Here is a 9,280-nt window from a genome sequence, read left to right as displayed (position 1 = left end):
GCTGACACACTGGGAAGGCAAAGGTCCCAGGGTGTGCAGCAACACACGCAGTATACCTGTTTTATTAGTTTATTCTCTTAACTAGTTTCTTTGGATCAGGTCTACATTTCTGATCACCTCCTGAATTTACAGGCACCTACTCAAAACTTTATGAACAGCTATTTGAAACAAACCCCTTGGCAACAGAGACATCGTTCTCTGTTTCTCCAACTAGTACCTTGCTGGTCACTCCTGCTCAAGTCTCCTTTGCTGATTCCTCATTATCATCTTCATTTCCAGTGTTGAAGTGCCCAGGTCTAGGTCTTGGTCCTCTTTTTTTTCTCCATTTGTGCTCACTAGATGATCTCATTCAGTCCCATGCATTAAATACCACCTGTATGTTGATGACTTTCCCCTGATCGAAGAATCACGCACCCACTTGTTTGATTGAAATTATGACTTGGACATCTAATAGACATAGTAAATCTGATGTGTCCAAAGCTGAATTCTTTATTTCACCCACTCCCTTAAACCTGCTCCTCCCATGCTACCTCCATTCTTCCCTTTGTTCAGGCCAAATTATCTTGGAATCATTCTTGGCTGTTCTTTCTTCTACCTCCATTTCAAATATGTCAGAGAATTCTGTCAGGCCTGAACTATTCTAACCACCTCCACTGCTATTCCCCTAGTCCCAACCACCATCACATCTTACTTGTATTTAACAAATACTTCCTAATTGGTCTATCTGCTAGGATCATATCCCTCTACAGTTATTTTTATTTTTTAATTATATATGTATACATATATATACGTATACACACAGAAACACACACACACACACACACACACACACACACACATATATATATATTTTTCTTTTTTTTGAGACAGAATCTTGCTCTGTCGCCCAGGCTGGAGTGCCGTGGTGCAGTCTCGGCTCACTGTAACTTCTGTCTCCCAGGTTTAAAAGATTCTCCTGCCTCAGCCTCCCGAGTAGCTGGGATTACAGGCACCCACCACTATGCCCGGCTAATTTTTGTATTTTTAATAGAGCGGGGTTTCACCATGTTGGCCAGGCTGGTGTCGAACTCCTGACCTCAAGTGATCTACCTGCCTTGGCCTCCCATAGTGCTAGGATTACAGGCATAAGCCACTGAGCCCAGCCTACAGTTATTCTTTTTAAAAATGTAAGCCAGATCATACACTTCTCTGCCCAAATGTCCAGTAGCTTCCTATAACACTAATAATCAAATCCAAAGTCTTCACCACGGCCCAGATGCTCTAGCTCTGGTGGCTGCTCTAACTGGTCACTTACTGCTCTGACACATCCGCCTTGTCCCTCTGGTCTCTTCGTTGTTGCTTGGACATTCAAGCACATTCCTGCCACAGAGCCTTGGTGATTGTAGTTCCATATGCATGGACTACACTTTTCTAAGCTATAAGCATGGCTTGTTCCATCACTTCATTCTGGTCTCTGTTCAAATGCCACCTTATTAGTGAGGCCTTCCCAAGTAATGCATCAAAAACAACAGCCCCCAATTGCTGTATGTCTCCCTTATCTTTCCTCATAGCACTTATTTATTGCCTGAAATATTACCAGTGTATTTATTTATTATCTTTTTTACCCTTTCCCCTACCCCTAGTGTAATTCCATGAAAGCAAATATTCTTTCACGTCCTGAAGGCCTAGAACAGTGCTTGAAGCATAGAGAGTATTGAATAATATTTGTTAAATAAATGAAACATATTGAGCTCCTACATGTATAAAGCACTATGCTAAAGGATGAAATAAACATGAAATAAACACAGTTAACAAAAATCCTGTTATAAATGAGGACAGGATTATATACTCAATCATAAATTAGATTAACCCTAATCATAACTGAACAGAGGGATGGAGGGGATCCCTCTTTTAAAAGCTATACAGGGGATTGAAAATAGTAAGTGATTCCAAGTCATTACATATGTTTATTTTATGTAAAGTTTTAGAATCCAGCCTCAGAGGATGACCAAATTCTAGTGGTGCCTTAACTGGCTCTGGGGGCAGGATAGCAAGCCAGGTGAGGGGCTAGTCTAAATTTTCACCTTAGGAGCATGGTGGAGGGAAGAGAGTATTTTCAGGCCCAACGGAGATACGAAACATTTCAATCATCTTCTCCTACCCTTCTTTCAGCTTCTGTGAAACACTGTTCTCATGGACAGTGACAATGCCTCATATTGAAAATTCACTGTTTGATTTTTTTAGTTGAATTTTCACTAGAAGAGGCAAGCTTAAATTCTCAAAGAGAACAGCTATGTATAACTCTTGTGAAACTCAGAACATAAAACTTGCAGGGCAGAGGATTCCTTTGGAGAAACTTGGAGCTTGATAATCTGGAGTTTAAAAAAGGTACTAGAAAAGGAATGTTTTCTCCTACTTTCCTGAGCCTAGAGTTTTCTGTTCCTTTTCATTATATTCATAGAAACTTCTGCAGGTAATAAATGTCTATATAGTAGCAACTCTAAGTACTCATTTCCAGGCTGGCTCCCCCAAACCATGAAAAATTATATACTGGTAAAAGTTTTGGTCAGTATTTAAAGGACTGTTTGAAATTTAAGGACCTAAATTATTTAGCTGATTAAAATTAAGACCATATATGACAAAGTATACATGTCACAATATGGATTCCAAAGCAACTTATGAAACAAAATGAATCTAATGTGCTGAAGAGGATTGGAGCCAAGAATCTCTGAAACAGTGGTTGCCAGTTGTTAAGGACATGCCTGGAACACATGATCTAAGGGAGAAAGGGCACTTAGTTGCCCTGCTAGCTGGCCCCAGTCAAGTTAGTTATGCACATAAATTAGTTCACTTAAAATACACATTGTGCTTATGTGTGTCAGACAAGTGGAAGACACAGGAAATACATTGATGTAGCATTCTGATCCTCAAAGATCTCCCAATCTATCAGAGGATATAAATGCAAAATTAACAATTACAAAACAGTGGGGAAGTGCAATAGAAGGGACTTGTGCAGGAAATATGGAATCACTGAAAAAGTGTCTAACCACCCTGGGGGCAGGGTAGGGAGGAATAGTTAGGGAGGAAGAATGGGGGAGGCAACATCTCCTCTGAGTCTCAGGGGTGAATAGGAGTTGGCCAAACACGGAGGAGAGAAGGGCATTCCGCGCAGAAAGAAGAGCATAAGAAGTGAGGCAGAAGCAAGAGAGAACATTTAGGAGGAATGAAAATCAGTTTAGTGTTGCTAGGATGTAAAAAAATGTTTCTGCTTTTGCTCCCTGTCTCTTATTTTAACTCTATGTATCTACCTACCTATCTATCTATCTATCTATCTATCTATCTATCTATCTATCTATCATCTACCTATCTATCTATATCTATCATGACTTTTCATTCAGAAGTTTTAAATTTTGATCCAATAAAATTTCTCAATAGTTTCCTTTATTTCTTTTACCAACTTTGTCTGATTCAAGTATGCTTTCCCTATTCCAAGTTAATAAAAAAAATCTTGTATATATATATATATATATATATATATATATATTTTTTTTTTTTTTTTTTTTTTTTTTTTTTTTTGAGACGGAGTCTCTCTTTGTCGCCCAGGCTGGAGTGCAGTGGCGCGATCTCGGCTCACTGCAAGCTCCACCTCCCGGGTTCACGCCATTCTCCTGCCTCAGCCTCCCGAGTAGCTGGAACTACAGGCGCCCACTACCACGCCCGGCTAATTTTTTGTATTTTTAGTAGAGACGGGGTTTCACCGTGTTAGCCAGGATGGTCTCGATCTCCTGACCTCGTGATCCGCCCGCCTTGGCCTCCCAAAGTGCTGGGATTACAGGCGTGAGCCACCGCGCCCGGCCAAAAAATCTTGTATATTTTGTAGTGATTTTATTATAGTTTTTTCTTTAATAGTTAGGACTTTAATTCATGTATTTTCGTGAATGAGATTTAAAAGAGATTTCCCCCCATGTTGGAAATGCCATTGTTTTTCATATATAAAATGAAGAGTAGACAGCAGCCAAATTGTACATGTCCTAGAGGATATAATAAAGAACTTAAATTTTGTTCAAAGTCTGATGACAATAGATTTGAGGATTTTTTTATTATTTTAAATTTATTTCGTATCCAGATATAGTAAAACACAGTCTTTTTGGCGTATAGTTCTATGAGTTTTGACAAATTCATAAAGTCCTGTAACCACCATTGCCATGACTATGATACAGTAGAGTTTCATCAGTCTCCAAAAACTCAACCCCTTTGTAGTCAAATCCTTCCCTGCTCCTGAGAACCATTGGTCTGTTCTCCTCTATAGCACTGCCTTTTCCAAAATGTTATATGAACAGAGTCATACAGTGTGTAGCCTTTTGAGTCTGGCTTCTTCCACTTAGCATAATTCATTTGAGGTTCCTCCATGGTTCCTCCATGTTTCAAGTGTCAGTATATCATTCCTTTTCATTGCTGAGTAGTATTTCATTGTTCTATAAAGATACCACAGCTTGTTTATCCATTCACTAATTGACTTTCTGAGGCCCTCCCAATTTCCAGTCTCTGAAAACTGGGGTTTAGGGACTAAGGCTATTGTTCAAATATTATATTTTTTGCATTTCATGTTTTCTCTTTTAAAAATCATGTTTGTGCTGTTTTATAAACATGTTGATAACAACATGTAAATTTGTTTAACTGGCTTCAATGCTCACTGCCAGTCCTTTCATATTCCAACTTCTTCATTTTTTTAATTGTCTAAAATGTTTAAGTTTTTATAATTTCAAAGTCATTAGTAAATCTCAGGTTAACATAAACAACAGGCATTCAATAAATTTTTGATTAATGTAAACCTTAATATAGCCAAATATATTCAACTTGATTATGTGTTTTGTCTTAAGAACAAATTTTGGTGAATAACTTTCCTGGACAAGTGTAAAACTTGCCTTGGAATTATTTTGTTTCACTTTGTATTATTTCACAAACAAAATCACAATCTCAAATGGTATTTTTTGAATAGATGGAAGTTGCAAAGGGAACTTAAGCTCAAATTTAGTTTTTAAATTTCAAGTATAAAAACTCCAGTTACCACTGTACCATGAATATTGACTAATTCATCTAAGTAAGCATTTTTTTTAACTATACTTTAAGTTCTGGGATACATGTGCAGAACGTGCAGGTTTGTTACATAGGTATACACGTGCCATGGTGGTTTGCTGCACCCATCAGCTCATCATCTACATTAGGTATTTCTCCTAATGCTACCCCTCCCCGAGCCCCCAACCCCCTGACAGGCCGGGTGTGTGATGTTCCCCTCCCGTGTCCATGTGTTCTCACTGTTCAACTCCCACTTATGAGTGAGAACATGTGGTGTTTGGTTTTCTATGCATTTTTATATGTTTTGAAACATCATTCTCAGGAAAGTCTAGATTTTTACCAAATCTTTGAGTGCAAAATGTTTAAGGTTATTCTCCAACTATTTAGATATGACAAACACTTTTACTTCATTTTAACATGGCAATTTATTAACAGATTTTTTTATCTAAGTTTTTCCATTTATTCAAGATCATGGAATTTAAATAAAATAAAGCTGCATTTAAAGCCGATAAGTGGATTCACAGGTGATACTTTGCCTGTTAAAATGAGCTTTTAGGCCAGGCGCGGTGGCTCACGCCTGTAATCACAGTACTTTGGGAGGCCGAGGTGGGTGGATCACTTGAGGTCAGGAGTTCAAGACCAGCCTGGCCAACATGGTGAAACCCCGCCCCTACTAAAAATACAAAAATTAGCCAGACACAGTGGCGCATGCCTGTAACCCCAGCTACTCGGAAGGCTGAGGCAGGAGAATCTCTTGAACCTGGGAGGCAGAGGTTGCAGTGAGCTGAGATACCACCACTACACTCCAACCTGGGCGACAGAGTGAGACTCTGTCCCAAAAATAATAATAAATAAAATTTAATGTCAGGCACTGTGGCTCACGCCTGTAATCCCAGCACTTTGGGAGGCTGAGGTGGGTGGATCACAAGGTCAGGAGGTCGAGACCATCCTGGCTAACACGGTGAAACCCTGTCTCTACTAAAAATACAAAAAAAATTAGCTGGGCGTGGTGGCGGGCACCTGTAGTCCCAGCTACTCAGGAGGCTGAGGCAGGAGAAAGGCCTGAACCCGGGAGGTGGAGCTTGCAGAGAGCTGAGATTGCACCACTGCACTGAAGCCTGGGTGATAGAGCGAGATTCTGTCTCAAAAAATAAAATAAAATAAATAAAATAAAATAAAATAAAAAATTTAAAAATTAAATGAGCTTGTGGCACCTTAACTAGTAAACTGTAAAAAGAAGAAAACTATTGATAGAGATGTTTATCTCATTATAGGCTGCAATCTATACTACTAGAAAAAGCGTTATTATTAAAACAGTAAATATAGTGTCCCATTTCAAAAAGACACAAATAATAAACTAGGGTCTGATCACATCCAAAATGAATCACATCCAAAATGAATAGGCTCATTCACATTGCAAACTATCTGTTAAGCAGAGCACTGTGCACCAGTTATCAGTCCCGGGGGAGCAAAGCATCATACTCTGATTACCAGTTCCAGGGAAGGACTCTAAACACTTCTGCCCTTTGCATATTGACATCAGAGTAGGCAAGGGAAACATAACAAAGTCAAGTGCTGGATGGAGCAACGGGTTAGCTTTAAGAGAAGAGACAGAGCAAGACCAGCTTCAGTAGTGTGTTATGATCTCCCATGCCCAGTGGGTCTCTTCTGGCAGCTGAAGTAGGGCAGTAGGCTACACGTGCCCCTCTTCTGGGGTCGACAAAGGACCCCAACCTCCCAGGGGAGTTTGAAATACTGAAAGCTGGTGGCATGCCTAAGGACCACTAACGCATACACTTATGCAGAACAAAGGAGTACATACTGAGTCTCAAACAGGGAAAGATATTCCTATGCAAGGTGATAAGCCCAGTGCAGGTTGTGTGGGCTCTTAGTAAGCAAGTGTGCCCAGCCCAAGGCCCATTCTTATGTGGCTAAGCAGGAATGGAGAGGCGGCATGCACAATGGCTTTCCCAACACTATCCTTTTTTTTTTTCTTGCTTGCTTGTTTGCTTTCTTGCTTGCCTTCTTTCTTTCCTCCTTCCTTCCTTCCTTTCTTTCTTTTCTTTTCTTATCTTTCTTTTTCTTTTTCTTTTTTTAGACAAAGTCTCACTGTCACCCAGGCTGGAGTTCAGTGGTGGGATCTTGTCTAACTGCAGCCTCTGCCACCCAGGTTCAAGCAATTCTCCTGTCTCAGCCTCCTGAGTAGCTGGGACTACAGGCGTGTGCCACCACGCCCCACTTATTTTGTATTTTTAGTAGAGACGGGGTTTCATCATGTTGGCCAGGCTTGTCTCCAACTCCTGACCTCAGGTGATCCACCTGCCTCAGCCTCCCAAAGAGCTGGGATTACAGAAATGAGCCACCACGCCCAGCCACCCAACACTATCCTAACCAGCTGTACCTGGGTGACAACTTCTGCTCAACAAGACCATAAGTCTGAGTACCTCTATGGTTTAACCCTTGACCCTTTTTCTTTTAAAAGCCATACATGTGAAAGTCATCACATAATTTTTAAAAAGATATGGGCAAAAATGAAACTTCTGTGAATTCAGACTTTGATAGGTAGCTGCATCTCCCAGAACAAATATGGAGATCATAAAACAAATTAAAGTTACTGTAGGAAAATGAAATATCTATCATGCATATATAGAAACTTGATAGGTTTTAAGTAAATTTAGATAATAAGCCAAACAATTTACTAATGTAAAAAGCCACAAGTAAAGGACATAATTTGAACACACAGCTATTTAATAACTCACTGAAGAAATATACAAAATCTTGAAACGTTTACCAAAAGTTAAAGGTTGACGAATGCTATTGAAATGCAAAATATTCCATAATATTCTGACAGGCTTTTTTTACACTCCTATCACGAAGATTTCCATTATGTTTTCCCAAATACAATCTCGAGAACACCGGACAGCTCTCACCCAGAGGCTGGTTAGGTTGACCGCTCTGGTCCTGAAAAGAACACTTCTCTCAGGAAACGGTAGTCACACCCCTCCGGTTAAATTTCAGAAGTCCTGCTGAAATACATAGAGATATAACCCTTGCATTGCTTTATTTTATTTGTTCTGACTTTTCCAGCAGGTATTTCGAACGCAGATGACATTTCTAGGTTAATTATGATGTTATTTCTATTCTTCTACCGCTTATTCTCTTGTCTCTGTACATTTCCGGGAGCTAGGGCGCAAGGGAGTGTTTGCTCTCCCACCTGCCCAGCAGGTGATAGAGGCAGGAAGGGAGCGCCGCCCGCCTGGTCTTGCACCGCGCGGGCATAGGATGCTTGGCAGGAGCTGGCGCCGACGATGAAGGACTCGGCGCGATGCCACGAAGCCCGCGCACTTGCCCTGGATCCCTTCAAGCCGAAGTTCCGCTGCGGCAGCCAGCTCAGGTCCGGGGAGCCCCCAGCCAGCTGGAGCGGCCCCTCCAAGCCTGCAGCAGTGCGCCTCCTCCAGCCTCTTGGGCTCTTGCTTCTGATCCATAATCTCTTCATGAACAAGCCTGCATGTTCAGGTGATTTTTACCAAGTTCTGAGCTTTGCAATATCTTATAATTGGATCACTATTCTCTTTTTTATATTTATCATTTCTCTAATCAGTTTTCTTGTCCAATATCCTCCACATTTGGGAAGTTTTCTGGTCTGTTCTCCAATCACTGATTTAAATTGCATTAGCCCCTCTAAGACAATGGCAAGTTCAGGAATGCAACTTCATTTCTGATTCAGAGTGCCTTTCTGCAGGTTTGGCATAAAATTTATTCTTAGTTATTCCTACGCTTTCTGCATCCTGGGGTCGTGCCATGCATCTTGCACAGTGCCAAGGGTGGGAAGAGGCTCTTCAAGCAGCCTGTCTCTGCTGCTTTCATGCCACATGTAGGGCCGGAGAAACTACTCTGTAGCTGCCTTTCTTTCCTCAGGACCTAGGGGGCAGGGAGGAGGAAGAGGACAGGGCATGTCTGTTCTGGGTTAAACTGTTCTTGGAAGCCATTTTACCCCTACCTGGGAATTCTCTCCCTTTCTGGACTTAGGTTTTGGGAAGTAAAACATAGAAAGAAAGAGTTTTCAGGACAATATACCTTTCCATCCTATCTCATATCTCCTAAAACAATAGGTATAAACCCAACTACCTGCGTGAATGAGACAAAGGGAAAGGGGGAAAATAGGGAGGAAAAAAACCTCACTGTATTACTTCTGAATAAAGTAATATTTCAAAATGCTAAGCAG

Source organism: Gorilla gorilla, chromosome 3 (assembly GCF_029281585.2).
Source record: "Gorilla gorilla gorilla isolate KB3781 chromosome 3, NHGRI_mGorGor1-v2.1_pri, whole genome shotgun sequence".
Classification (NCBI taxonomy): domain Eukaryota; kingdom Metazoa; phylum Chordata; class Mammalia; order Primates; family Hominidae; genus Gorilla; species Gorilla gorilla.
The sequence above is the reverse complement of the archived record's forward strand: the minus strand, read 5'-3'. Positions refer to the sequence as shown.